The 14,535-nt window shown below is 48.8% G+C and overlaps 1 long non-coding RNA gene across 1 annotated transcript; it reads right to left on the minus strand.

Moving 5' to 3' along the window:
* Positions 1-1,131: 1,131 nt before the first annotated feature.
* On the minus strand, positions 1,132-7,184 carry LOC129641814 (uncharacterized). The gene is made up of 3 exons (XR_008709462.1): positions 7,135-7,184; positions 3,246-3,395; positions 1,132-1,506 (listed from the first exon to the last, which is right to left on the minus strand). It is a non-coding gene; the product is annotated as an uncharacterized LOC129641814 (long non-coding RNA).
* Between the last annotated feature and the right edge of the window lie 7,351 nt (positions 7,185-14,535).

A 14,535-nucleotide genomic window follows, 5' to 3' on the forward strand; every position in this document is an offset into this window, starting at 1 on the left:
TGGTATTAGGCACTGGCTGCCAGTGCACAACAAGAAACTGGCCCGGGCCATGGATCCTCGAGCAGAACAGCATTTAAGTCACTCAGTCCTTCTTAATGTGTTATTTTATTAAAAGCCCTGCCCTCACTATAGCTTAAGGACTAAGCCAGAGTCAGAGGTGTTGAGTTCTTGGGTCATGGGAGTCTTCCAGTACGCCCAGCCCTCTTTTTGCATTTCTGCTCCAAGACTGGCTTCTCTACTCTCTGGTCTGCTGAGTAGTGACAGCCCTCACCCCACTTACTCACATCTGTAATCCCGAGGGTTTTCTGATGATCTCCTTTAGCTGGTGTTTGTGCTTCTTTGTCAGCTGTAGGTGTCCTGTGATGGGCTCCTTATCTGATACTTGTTCTGCGTCCCTCACACATTGAGACTGCAGAGGGCAGCCACTCAACCCAAGAGCTCCCCAGTTGCTCACTGAGGCCCAGGAATCTGATGCTTCCCAGGGACCCAACACTTTGGCAAGATTAGGAGCGAGTGAAGCTCAGTAAGAGAAACACTGTGGACTGGAGGAGACTGGTGCCTCTTCTGGTCTGTTTCTGGTCCCACCTCTCTGAAGCTGCACCCAGATCACAGAAGCAGGTGTTTCCATGGTGATGACATACAACCCTAAATTCTTGTTTCTGCGTCATGTCCAGGTCCTCACACCCCCATCCCTAATTCAGTGCTCAGATGTCTATGTGCAATGAGGCAGAATACAAATAAGTGGGGCTACAGAGGTCCTGGGGAAGGAGTGGCCAGGGTGCTTTTGCCAGGAGGCAGAGGGCCTCTGGGGTCAGGAACTATGAGCCTATGGTCCAAGGCTGTGTAGCATCTGAGAGGTCAAGGATTGGGGGTTTAAGGAGACTTGGGAACATGAGTGGGAGGCCCATGAGAGGGAGTCCAGAGGTTCATGGAGCCATAAAAAGCAGAGATCTAGGACCAGCTAGTGGGGAGGCAAGGTTGGGGAGAGAAAAGCTCATCCTAAGGAAGGCCTTCTCCATTGTAGAGCAGTCCTAGAACAGGCCTCCAGGCCCTGGAGATGTGTGGGCAGACTCCTGATCATTCCTGCAAGCAATCTGTCCAGAAGGCTCAGACACTGAGTCGGGTGAGGAAAGAGGTTCTTTTTAAATGTTTTAAATCTTAGTTACATATCACATAGTTGGAAAAGTCAAATATTTCTCTAAGGCTGTATCACAAAAGATAGTGACTCCCTCCTCCTTTTCCCACTGCCTGCTCTCAGAGGAAATCACTCCCGAGCTGGGCTTTTCCATCCCTGAGCTCTTCCAGGTCACGGTTCATCTCTGAGGTCCTGCCATCTCCCCCTCAGCTCTGTGTCTCCATATTTGTCTCCTGTTTGCAGAGGGGATCCTATCGGCCACTGTCACTCAACACAAGATGTGCCTCATGGCAGCGGTCCCTCCTCATCCATTTGTGTTGCCCGGACTTCTTTTTGGGGCTTCCTGGGTGACTCGGTGGTAAAGGATCCGCCTGCCAATGCAGGAGATGCAAGAGATATGAATTTGATCCGAGTCAGGAAGATTCCCTGAAGAAGGAAATGGCAACCCACTCCAGCATTCTTGCTTGGGGAACTCTCCTGTAGTGACCTCCAAAGTGATCCTCTGCTGGTTTCTTTTCCTTATCTCATCTTGGAATTGAGTTTCTCCTGGATCAGATCTGCACGGGACATTTGTGTCAGGGGGAATCAGGGCTGTGAGTGTCAGTGCTGTGTTCTAGGCTTGCACAGATTGTGTGGTGATTCAAGTTTTTATACGTAATCGTCTTTCTCATCTTGAAAGAATAAAGGTCACACTATGTAGATGAGAGGTTATAAAGGTAGGGCCTTAAGAGCACTAGGGGGGCTTCCCTGGTTGTCCAGGGTTAAAGACTTTGCCTTCCAATGAGGGAGATGTGGGTTCGATTGCTGGTAGGGGAGGTCAGATCCCACATGCCTCTAGCCAAAAAAAAAACCCAGAATATAAACAACAGAAGCAGCATTGTAACAAATTCAATAAAGACTTAAAAAAAAAAAGAATACTAGGAAGCAGGGCCAGTGTATTACTAAGGAAGTCTCAGTGGGCGAAGTAGACACACCATCATCTCAGGGGTCCTGAGCCTGAGCTGCAATTCAAGGAGGCAGACCATTGGCTCCAGATGTGGCCATATCCCTGAGACCCACACAGGGGTTCACTTTGATCCTCAATTTTAACAATTTCCTTGCTTTTCTTCATAGTCTTGCTCCCTTTGTGCCATATCCCGAAAGGGCTGGCTTCACATGCCCTGACAGTCTCTGTCCATGACCTTCTGCCTGTGTCTTCCTCCCAGAAAATTTAGGATTCTGCCTCAACCAAGAGGTCAGTCTGTCCAAACAAGCCTGTTTGGCGTTGACTTTCTTATGATCAGACACTAAACTCCGGGGGAAAAAAAACACCAGTGCTCTCAATGTGGTTTTACCCCCAATCTATCTTGATGCCTCCTGAATAAACAAAAGCCCCAGAAACTTCTGCTCCTTCACTTGCCACCTGTCACAGCAGTCACATGTAAGAGGCCCAGGATATAAGAGGCATAGCGTTATCCTTTACATTTAATTAGCTCCACATTTTTTATTAAAGCAACATTAAAGAACTGACCTGCTGACCCATTTATCCAGCCTGCAGGGTAGGAAAAGCTCTAAAATCTAAAAATGAAGTTCAACCTTTTGGAGGTTAATTTTGTATATGCAGAATGTACAGAGTATAAATAAAATGTTTTATTAAAAAAAAAAAAACTTTTAGCATCTGTATGCTTTACAGGGTGACTCAGAAGGTCTGGCTATGTCATGGTGCTGAGGCCTCTGGGAAAGGTCATGTGTGAAGTAGTTCTGTATCAAACCCCTCGAAAGGTTACTTTTCTTCATTCTGATATTGCTGGTTACTGTAATAATTTAACCAGGTCAAGCAGTCATGTCTTCAGCAGATGGCCTCTGCTTTCCTGCCAGGCTTGCCTGAAGACCCATTTTAAGCTAAGAGCCAGAAACTGCATGTCCAACAAAGGATCCTCTCAAAGCCAGGATGGGAAGGACTGGATTGTATACTCAGCAAAGGATACTACAAGAAAGACCCATGGGTACATGATTCTTAGCATCAGCTAACATCACCTGTAAAACTGTCCCAGGGAACCGAGTGAGAGCTTCTAGGACTCTGAGTTCAGAACAGAAGCAAGTGAATCGACTGTGTGGCTGGGGCACTGACCTGTCTGTGTTCCGGAATCCACGGAGATGGACACATCGTTGGGTCATGTGTTGGCACTGCCTTGTCTTCAGGGTGCAGGGGCACAGAACCACATCTTCTGGCAAGGGCCCTCACTCTGCCTGATGAACTCCATGAGTAGACATGCCAGTGCTATGGAGGGGAAGGAAACAAAGACAGGGATAGCCCAGAGTGCCCACCCCAGCCCCCACCCCACAAGATGACGGATGCCTGGCTCATGCCTGGGAGAGGTCGGCAGCCACCACTCCTCCAGGATCCTCCTCCGCTTCATTCCTGCCTAAAAGTGGGCCTTGGCATCAAGAAGAAACCATATAGAGACTTCCCTGGTGGTCCAGCAGCCAAGACTAAGCTAAGTTCTTCCAATATAGGGGATACAGGTTCAATCCCTGGTTGGAGACTTAAGGTCCTACGTGCTGGGTGTAGCCCCCCCCCCAAAATCTCTATCTCTGTGGTGATAGTTACACAACTCTATAAATATATCAGTCACAGAATTGTGCAAGTAAAACAAGAGAATTATAACTCAATTAAAAAAAAATATTAAAAAAGAAAAAGAGGAAACCATACATTTTGGCCCTAGTGTGGCCAGCCAGGACAATTCACTTACTTCCAGCCCTCAGCCTGCCCTTTGCCCAGGGCCAGGCAGCAAGGCAGAGAAGACATTTGAGAGTCGGGCTGAAAACCAGTGAGGCGGACCCAGGAGCCAGTTGGGATCTAGGCCAGAGGGGCCAAGTGTGTGGAACCCGAGTGACGACTCCTGAGTTCATGACCCAGCTCTGCCACAAGCTGGCTGTGGCCTTGCTGCCTTTCTATAGAATAATGGTGAGACAGCCTCTTTCCCTTGCCTTGTTATGACCCTTCAATGAATTAATATCTTCAAAAAACTTAGAATAGCCTCATGAGTGCCCATGGTGTTAGCTGTCATTTTCATCCAGAGACCTCAGGGAAGATTGTTCCTTGAGCTCTGGTGACCACTGTCCATCTCAGCCTCAACCTGAAGACCAAATGAGATTACGGGAAAGTGCTTCACCCAGGGCCACTTGACCATACAGGAGGGACTTGTGAAGTCACTATGGCACATTTCTGCAGCTTCCCTAAAACAATGGTGTGCCCTTCCTCTTGCAGTCCTGTGCTCCTGCCTCCTGCTGGAGCCCTCTGTGGGCCCCTCCCTGCTGAAGAACCTGACATTCCTATTTCAGTTTTTGTCTCCAGTTCTTTAGGGCAGGAGCAGGGTGGGCAAGCAAATGGCTGTGGGCAAGCTTCACTCCATATTGTTAGGCCTGAGAGTGAGGTCTGGGCCATAGGATGAAAGTGGGTCCCAGTCCTCACACAGAGAGCTATTAATATTTGCCTGGCATATTGATAAACATTCCCTATAACTGAGGCCTATGTCAGAAGTGCTCCAGTGCTTATCATTGGAGGGTTATAAAACAACAATTTCCCCTACTAACATTTACCTTTACTACCCTTTGACATGGGCTTCCCTGGTGGCTCAGACAGTAAGCCACCTGCAGTGCAAGAGACCCAGGTTCAATCCCTGGGTTGGGAAGATCTCCTGGGGAAGGGAATCCCCACTCCAGTATTCTTGCATGGAGAATTCCATGGACAGAGGAGCCTGGTGGGCTACAGTTCATGGGATTGCAAAGGGTTGGATAAGACTGAGCGACTAACACTTTCACTTATGGGCTTTCCAGGTAGCGCTGGTGGTAAAGAACCTGCCTCCTAATGAGAAGACATAAAAGATGGCAACCCACTGCAGTATTCTTGCCTGGGAAATTCCATGGACAGAGGAGCCTGTCAGGCTGTCAGGGGAATATTTATCAACCCTGTCCATAGGTCGCAAAGAGTTGTACACAACTGAAGTGATTAGTACACATGCACCATTTGAAATAACATTTTAGTGAATATCCTTGTCAATAATAATAATAATAATTCTCTGTGCATGTCCCCCCTTTTCTTGGCTGTACTGGGTCTTGGTTGTTGTGTGTGTGTTTGCTCTAGTTGCAGTGTGTGTGCTTCTCATTGCAGCAGCTTCTCTTGTTGCAGAGCACAGGCTCTATGGCACTTGGGCTTCAGTTGTGGCACACACAGTCTGTAGTTACAGCATGCAGGCCCTAGAGCGCAGGCTCAGCAGTCATGGTGCATGGGCTTAGTTGCCTTGAGGCATGTAGAATTTTCCCAGACCAGGGATTGAACCTAGGATTGAACCTATATCTCCTACATTAGCAGACTCTTAACCACTGGACTACCAGGAAGGCCCTTAAGTGTTTCTTAAAATAAGTTTTTACTAATAGAAGTAATGGGTTAGTGTAATAATTTTAACACATACGGCCACAAATTGGCATTCCTGTTTCCTGAGCCCTTACCAAAAACACATTTCATAATTTTGGGGTTTTTTTAATTTTATTTTTTGGCCACACCAAGAGGCATGTGGGATCTTAGTTCCCCAACCAGGGATTGAACGCACACCCCCTGAATTGGAAGCGCATGGAGTCTTAACCACTGGACTGCAAGGGAAGTCCCCAAACACATTACATAGTCTGTATCTCTATATATCACTGCCAGTTTCATAGATGAAAAATTCTCTCTGAAGTATAAAAGTTCCTGTAAAAGTATATTGGTTGGTTATTGCCAGAATACTGTGTACAAACAGCCACAAAGTTTCCATGGCATAAAAAACTTTGTTCCACATTTATGCACCCATGGGGTGGCTGGACTTCAGCCAACATGGTATGCTCAGGTCTGCTCCCTGGGTCTCTAATTCTCCTGGGACCAATGACAACCCACATACATTCTTCTGCTGCAGAAACAGCATACATTCTGTGTGCTGCAGAAACACAGGAGAAGAAGTCTCTGCTCATATCATAGCCACAAGAGTTTAAAACAAGTCCCTGTCAAGCCCAGTGTCAAGGGACAGGAAGTCCATGCCACTCACCATGATGTCATGGTGGCTGATGGTCCCTACTGCAGGAAAGTGAAACATCCAGACTAGTAATTCCACCAGAACTGTGAAGCTGAACACTACCTTACATGCTTATTACTGGTATTCCTTACTTTGTAGTATTACCTATTTGGGAGTGCCTTGGACCAGGGGGCAGGTTTAGATATAACGATCAGCGAAGGTGAGTCATGCAGAAGGAACAGTTTTCAAAGCCAGGAAAACTGCAAGGGGCCAGTGTGAGGAGGTCAGGGAAGTTCAGGAGCAGGGATGGGGTGGGGGGAAAGTTCAAGGTGACATGCTCCAATATGTGGGAAGAGTAGATCCAGAGCAGCAAAGGGGATCCCTTCTTAGGCTCCTGCAGTAAACCCTCAACTTTAAGGTTGTGAATAACTTTTTAGTGGACAAGGGCTTCAAAGAAGAGCGAAGGTAAGGTAAACTGGAAGAAAGCTTGGAGATGTGAGTGAGAAGCTGAAATGGGTATTACCGGTGCTGGGCTTCATTAGTTCAGCCTCTTACCCACCGTAACTAAGTCCACTTCCCCAAGAAGCTCTTCCTGCCCTTCTTGGTCACAGGCAGCACCACACTTCCATACACCATTTACCCAGAACAAAACTCGCCCAAACCACACACCCGCCCCGCCCTCCCCGCCTCCTGTCCCAAATCTCCGGATATGGTCAACACTGAGGCAGGCTGCCCCGTCCCTGACACAAGGACGGGTCTTCAGGAGGCTCCGCGCACTTTGCTCAGAGCACCCCACGAATGTTACTACAGCTTTGGTTTCGGAGACAAGAAGAGGCCAGAGTACCCGTGAGAAGATGAGGGAACCAGAAGACACGCTAGATGAATCCAAAATTTTCACTAACCAACAAGGAGGGCTGCGGGGGAGGTGAGGGGCCTTTTAAGAAACTTTTCCCCGCGGTCTCAGCCGCTCACCTGCTCCTAAGGTACCTGTGCGTGTCTCCCTGCCTGAGGTTGCTTGCTCTAAGGAAGTGAGCTTCTCTGTACACTCTGGCGGCCTACTGTCACCATGGGAACACCATGGGCGGGGCTGCGAAGCCGTCATTGTGACGCTCCCGGATAGGAGCCTCGGATTGGTCGGTAGGGTGCGGGGCGGGGCCGGCTGGGGATGGGCTGAGAGCCTGGAGGCGCCAGGTGGGTAGTGGCAGGGACGGGCCGTGGATTTAATAGGTAGAAACCTCATTTCTGGAGAAGGCAATGGCACCCCACTCCAGTACTCTTGCCTGGAAAAATCACATGGACGGAGGAGCCTGGTAGGCTGCAGTCCATGGGGTCGCTAAGAGTCGGACACGACTGAGCGACTTCACTTTCACTTTCACTTTCCTGCATTGGAGAAGGAAATGGCAACCCACTCCAGTGTTCTTGCCTGGAGAATCCCAGGGACGGGGGAGCCTGGTGGGCTGCTGTCTATGGGGTCACACAGAGTCGAACACGACTGAAGTGACTTAGCAGCAGCAGCAGCAGCAACCTCATTTCTGGGGCCTGGCAAAGTCATAGAGGGAGATGTTTGCCCCTTATCACTTTAAGGGACCTCCATAGGAACAAAAATATCCTCCTGCTGGCCGCTCCTGATGCCCCATCCCCGCAACTTTTTTCTGTAGGACACGTGAAACTCAGAAGCAGAGAGCCAAAAACAACCACGGATATTGTTAATCTTTCTCTCAGCCTTCCCCCAAAAGACTAAAAGCTGTTTGCCGGCGTCATTAAGGTGCAATGGGTAAAGATAATCATACTTTTCAGAAATTACTGCACATTGGTTCTGAAGTAATTTCTGAAGATCACCATTCAGACAGTAGGGGCTTATGAAGTTTTAGCTTAGGTCCATCTCACAGTGGATCCCTGAGACCACCCTATGGTTATTTGCCCAGTTGCAGAATTGGAATAGACAGACTTGGTAACTGACAGAATTCTCACATTGGTTCCCTGATCTATGGAACGAGGGTTGTTATTGTAGGAAAGGCCAGGTGGAAGCCACTAGAACAGCCTCTACCAGGAGAACAGTTAAAAAAAAAAAAAGAAAAGAAACACTATGCTCCTGGAGGGACTGCAGAGATTAGTGTCACCTTCAAGGATCTGAAGGATACTGGAGTGGCAGTGATTCCCACCCACAAACCCATTCAACTCACTCTTTTGGCATGTGTGAAAGACAGGTAGATCTTGGAGAATGACAGTGAACCTGTGTTTAGGGATATAACAAGGAACACAATTGCAATATTGGTGACTGAAGTTTGGGGAAGAAGTACGTGGATCTGCTTCTCTGAATAGGCAAAACAAAAACCAAACCATTTGTGTCTTGGGTGAATGCTCACCCAAGTGTGATTGCAGCAGAGGAGAATTTTAATAATCAAGGGGATAGGATGATCCCTTCTGTGGTTACTATTCAGCCTCTTTCCTCAGCCACCCGTCATCACCCAATGGGATCATGAACAAAGTGGCCACAGTGCCAAGTTGATTCTGCTGGACAGCTTACATCATGGAAGAAAAATCACTTTGATCTTACTGGAACAGACACTTAGTCTGAGTATGGACTCTCCTTTCTAAGACGGTTCTTGCTGTGCCATGATGGCAGTTCAAAGATGGCCATGAATTTTTTGGATCTTCTCCCTACTGAAGTGAGGTCTACGTCCTCTCACATTAAATCTGGCAGGCTCTTCAGCTGGTTTGACCAACAGAATATAGAAGAAGTGATGCTAGGCCAATTTGGGGCTCAGGATTTTAGAAGCTTCCACTTTATGTCTCTCAGAACACTCAGCCTTGGGGTTCTTAGCTGCAAGGTAAGAATTTCTGCTACCTTTCTAAAGATACCATATTGAGAGCCCATGAAACTGCATAGAGAGAGAACTTGCTGAGCCTAGCTTCCGGTCATAACAAAAGTACCAGGCACATGAATGAAGCCATCATGGGCCCCAGATCACCCCAGTCACTAGCTGAAAACTGAGTAACCCCAGTGCGCACACTCATGAAGCAAGAAAAGTGTCCACCTTTTCTTGGAATTCCCTGGTAGTCCAGTGGTTAGAACTCAGCATTTTTCACTGCCCAAACGTGAAAGTCACTCAGTCATGTTCAACTCTTTGTGACCCCATGGACTATACAGTCCATGAAATTCTCCAGGCCAGAAAACTTGAGTGGGTAGCCTTTCCCTTCTCCAGGGGATCTTCCCAACCCAGGGATCGAACCCAGATCTCCCACATTGCAGGCGGATTCTTTACCAGCTGAGCCACAAGGGAAGCCCAAGAATACTGGAGTAGGTAGCCTACCCCTTCTCCAGCAGGTCTTCCTGACCCAGGAATTGAACCAGGGTCTCCTGCATTGCAGGCAGATTCTTTACCAACTGAGCTATCAGAGAAGCCCAAGTACTTGGTGTTATTACCAGGTTAGAAGTAGGGGGATCCTGAGAGGGAGGGAAGGCACTTCTGCAGGTGCAGAGGGTTCCTGGAAATCTGACAGTACAACTGTCTGCTCAGATGTCCCCATGCTAAGCCTCAGGGAACTTCTGTCCCAACGCAGGAAGGGAAACTTGCTAAGGCTGAGAGTTCCTCATTTGCTCCAGGTCTAATTAAGCCCTGGGCCCAATTCTCAGCGTTTTCAGTGCTCTAGCAGCAGGAAAAAAGTGTCTCTTTAAACACAGCGTGGAAAGCCTCTGACTCTGACATTTCACTACCTGTTGGTGATGAGTCATACTTAGTTTCTCACTGTCTTTTCCTAGTCAGTGGTCTCAATAGCAGCCATCAAGTTCCAGACCTTATAATTAGTCCTGCCCTGTTACCTCTCAGAAGCCTGAGATACTGTGTTCCCAGTGCATTTTTTTTTTTCCCATTCCAATTTACCAGCAGCAAAAGTATTAACAATTTCACCTATTCTCAGCATGCCATGGGCATCAACACATACCCACCATCAGTGATCGGGGCAGGAGGTTTTCACTAGGCAACCACTCAGCAATGAAACTCCATAATCCCATTTAGGGTCCCACCTACCTTGACCCACCCTGGAACCTACTGCCTTAGGTCACGATCCCTGGCCAGAAGACTGAACTGGCCAGAAGACTGATCTGGCCATGTGCATGAAGGAAGTTTATTGGCAAGTGTCCTTGGGAACAATACCCATGAGACATGGCTTAAAGCAGGATGGGCAGAGGAGGAGTGACCCAGGACACCAGAGGCCTCATTCAAGCCCACAGAGACGCTCTGGAGCCTGGCTGGCTGGTCAGGGATGTCCTGCCTTGAGGCAGGGGAGCTTTTTTGCCTGTGCATTGCCTTGCCATGTCACTGGAGGTGGACTGCCCCCAGGGAGGGGATGTGACCTTGGGCCAAAGGCAGTTCCTGGAGCAGGACTCAGCTGGGAGTCAACAGCAGCCACTACTTGAATGGTAGCTAGCAGTGAGCAGCAACTTGAAGAGAGACCTTAGTTCCCTGACTAAGGATCAAATCCTGGTTGCAGGACTTCCCAGGCGGTGCAGTGGTTAGGAATCTACCTGCCAATGCAGGGGACAGTTTTGACTGCTAGTAGGGGAAGATCCCACATGCCCCAGAGCAACTAAGCGCATGTACCACCACTACTGAGTGTGTATTCTAGAGCTCGGGAGCCAGAGCTACTGAGTCCTGCACACTAGAGCCTATGCTCCACAACAAGGGAAGCCACCTCAATGAGAAACACACGCACCACAATGAGAGAGTAGCCCCTGCTCACTGCAACAGGAGAAAGGCCACGCACAGCAATGAAGATCCAGCATAGCCAAAAATAAATAGTTTAAAAAAAAAAAACCCTAGTTGTGGTGGTGAGAGTGTCAAATTCTAACCACTAGACCATGAGAGCCAGTTGCTAGAGTTTGGGTCCTGGTTCTTGTCTGCCTTGAAAAGAAAAAATTCTGACAAGGAGACGGAAGATAGAGAGGAAAGCGTGCCGCAGTGTGCAAGTTAAGTGTTTAGTAGAAAAGCAGAGTACATGCAGACGCACTGGTGAGTCAGCGTGAGAGTTGAGACGTTGGGAGGTTTAAATAAAAGGGGGCGATTTTCCAAATCTTTGCTTTCCTTCTGACCAGTTGTCTTGCTTTGACCCCATGGCTGATTTGCCTCAGGACCCTCTCCTATGTGAATGCACACCTTTCAGCCAAGATGGATTTTAGCCCAAGGGCTTGGGGAAGGAGGAGGTTGACATGACTCATTATGGTCTGTCGCCCTCTGCCTTTTGACACACCCCTGCAGGAGACTTTTCCGCACATGTGTAGTATATCTCTTGCCCCAGTGATGGGGAATATGTAACCTCCTGATCTTTTAGTCAAACAGGGTTTAGCCCCTCTCTGTCAGACATGGGTTCAATCCCTGGGTCAGGAAGATCCCTAGAGTAGGAAATGGCAACCCATTCCAGGATTCTCACCTGGAAAATACCATGGACAGAGAAGCCTGACAGGCTACAGTCCATGCGTTCCAAGAGTAGGACACGACTGAGTAACTGAGCACACAAGCACGTCCCTGCCTGTTAACTTAAAGAATCCACAGGAAACAAAATCCAGCTATTTACCCTGTTCTTGCTAGTTTTATCTCTAAGTGTAGGCAGAAGGCTGGTCATAAATATCTACCCTGGAGCCCGCTTGCCTCTTCTCCCTGGAAGTGTAACCAGGAGGCTAGTTGTAAATACCCAGCCTGGAGCCCATCTATCTCCTGCCTCAATCCTGCCCTGCAGTGCTCCATGGTCCAGCATACGAAATGCCTGTGAATGTCCCTTCCAGCACATTCCACCCTGGACTGCACAATTGGAGGTGGACACACCTCCAATTCCCAATGCCAGGAGGGCCAGGCCGACTGCCAGCACTGGAGATGTGGACGACAGAAGGGGACAGACAGTCGGCCTGAGCATACGGTGAGTCTGAAGAGGCATCTGACAGCCTGGAGCAAACGCTGGGGGTTGGGGAGAAGCTGGAGAGGGGGTGGAATAGGCAGGGAGTAATCAAGCCGGCAGGGAGATGCTGAAGCTGGAGCTGAGGAGCTGGGCGTGATTGGGGAGGAAGGAGGAAGCCCCGGGAGGTTTCCAGCAGGGACCAGGTGTGGTTAGAGCAACGCTTGAGAAAACTCCATCTGATGTGGAGGGGAGAGCGGCCAAGCAAGTCTGGGAAAGGATAAGGTGTGGGAGGAGGGTAAGTCCCCAGGGCAACGAGGGGACAGAGGGATCTGAGAGACAACTGGTGGCAGCCAGCCTGGAAACTGGACGGAGAGTGGGGGTGAGGCAGCAGTAGTTTTACACCCAGTTCAGCCAGAAAGACCAGAAGAGCAAGGGCAGGAGGCGGATCAGAGGTGGGTAGAAGCACGAATTTCCTGGGGCTGTGCAAGGTGCCCAAAGGACTGCTTTCACAACCTCCAGGAGCATCAGAATGAGGAAGCCAGAATGCACAAGGGAGAAAGGAATGTGAGAGGAGCAGCACCTGGGGAGGCCAAGGCAGGGCTGGTGGAGGGCACCCACAGGGCTTTGGACGAATGTGTCCTGAAGGCCCAGACCCAGGGGGCAGGGTGGAGCCCCGGCTATGTCTACACAGCTCCTAGATGCTAGATGAGGGCTGGAGAGAGGGCTGTGCACCTGGATTGAGTCTGAAGCAGAGCAGAGGAGCGGTGCCCTTGAATCAAGGGGTCAGTTTTTGATATAGGATCTACTGCTGTCAGCTTGAGGCAGGAGACAGGCTTCAGGTTAGACATTTACAACTGGCCTCCTGTTTGCATTTCCTGAGACAGGAGATAGGTGGATTCCAGGTAAGGCATTTACAATCAACCTTCTATTTGCCCTCTGAAATGGAAGTAACAGTAGAAACAGGGTAAATAGCCAAGCTTTGTCTCTTGCAAACACCTTAAGATAACAGTCATGGTGAGAATGAAGAACAAAACCCTGTTTGAGTAACGGATTAAGGGATCTCCCCTCCCTACCCCCTCAAGACAAGGGAGACACTACAAATTCGAAGAAAGGGTCCTTGAAGGTCAAGAGTCAGGGGACAATGTCAGGCCATAATGAGTCTTACTTTTCCCAGATGCCTTCACATCAAGATCCATCTTGGCTGAGGGGGTGCATGCACAGCTAAGGGGAGGGTCCTGAGATTAACTAGTCAGGGGGAGCAAAATGAAATGATTGGCCTGAAGGAAGACAAAGACCTGAAAAACTTCTCTCTTATAAAGAATTTAAACTTCCCAAAGGTGCAACTCTCTCTCTGAGCTTCCCTGTGCATTGTTGCATATATACTTTTCTTTTCTAATAAACTTACTTTTCTCTTTACTTTCTGCCTCCTTGCCTGAATTCTTTCTTGACAAGGCAGGCAAGAACTAGGGGTCTAGGCCCTCATCACTGGTCCTGTGGTCTAGTGGTTGTAAAAGCCTTTTAGTTCCCAGGCTGGGAACTAAGATCTTGCTCCCTGCTACTGCTCATGCTGCTTGCCACAAGCTGCCACCTACTGCTGTGTGTATCTGAAATCAAGCTGTGTGTCCCTGGCCATGGCCCTGGGCTCTCAGTGCCTCCACTGATCAGTGTATTAATGTTAATCACTTCAGTCATACACAACTCTTTGCAACCCCATGGACTGAAGCCCGCCAGGCTCCTCTGTTCCTGGAATTCTCCAGGCAAGAATAATGGAATGGGTTGCCATGCCCTCCACCAGGGGATCTTCCTTACCCACGGATCGAACCCGTGTGTCCTGCGGCTCCTGCATTGCAGGCGGTTTCTTTACTGTCTGAGCAAAGTTACAAAAATAGCTCCTACTAGGGGCTTCCCTGGTGGTCCAGTGGCTAAGACTCTGCATTCTAAATGCAGGGAACCCAGGTTCAATCCCTAGTCAAAGAACCTGAATATTCACTGGAAGGACTGATGCTGAAGCTGAAGCTGAAGCTCCAATACTTTGGCCACCTGATAGGAAAAGCAGACTCATTGTAAAGGCCCCTGATGCTGGGAAAGATTGAGGGCAGGAGGAGAAGGCGATAACACAGGATGAGATGGTTGGATGGCATCACCAACTGAATGGACATGAATTTGAGCAAACTCTGGGTGACAGTGAAAGACAGGGAAGCCTGGTGTACTGCAGTTCATGGGGTTGCAAAGAATCGGACACAACTTAGCGACTGAACAAGGAACTAAATCCCACACGCTGCAATTAAGAGTTTGCATGCCTCAACTAAGACCCAAGACAAATAAATACTTAAAAAAAAATAGATCCTGCTGTATTTTCTCAGAGAAGGAGCCACCAGAAATTCTGGGACTAAGCCAAAGTCAGGCCATCGGAGGCCCAGCAGTGAGGCTGTCAGGCAGGAGACAAAGTCCTCCAGTAAAACACTCACGTATTGAGTGCCA

Source organism: Bubalus kerabau, chromosome 1, assembly GCF_029407905.1.
Source record: "Bubalus kerabau isolate K-KA32 ecotype Philippines breed swamp buffalo chromosome 1, PCC_UOA_SB_1v2, whole genome shotgun sequence".
In the NCBI taxonomy this organism is placed as follows: domain Eukaryota; kingdom Metazoa; phylum Chordata; class Mammalia; order Artiodactyla; family Bovidae; genus Bubalus; species Bubalus kerabau.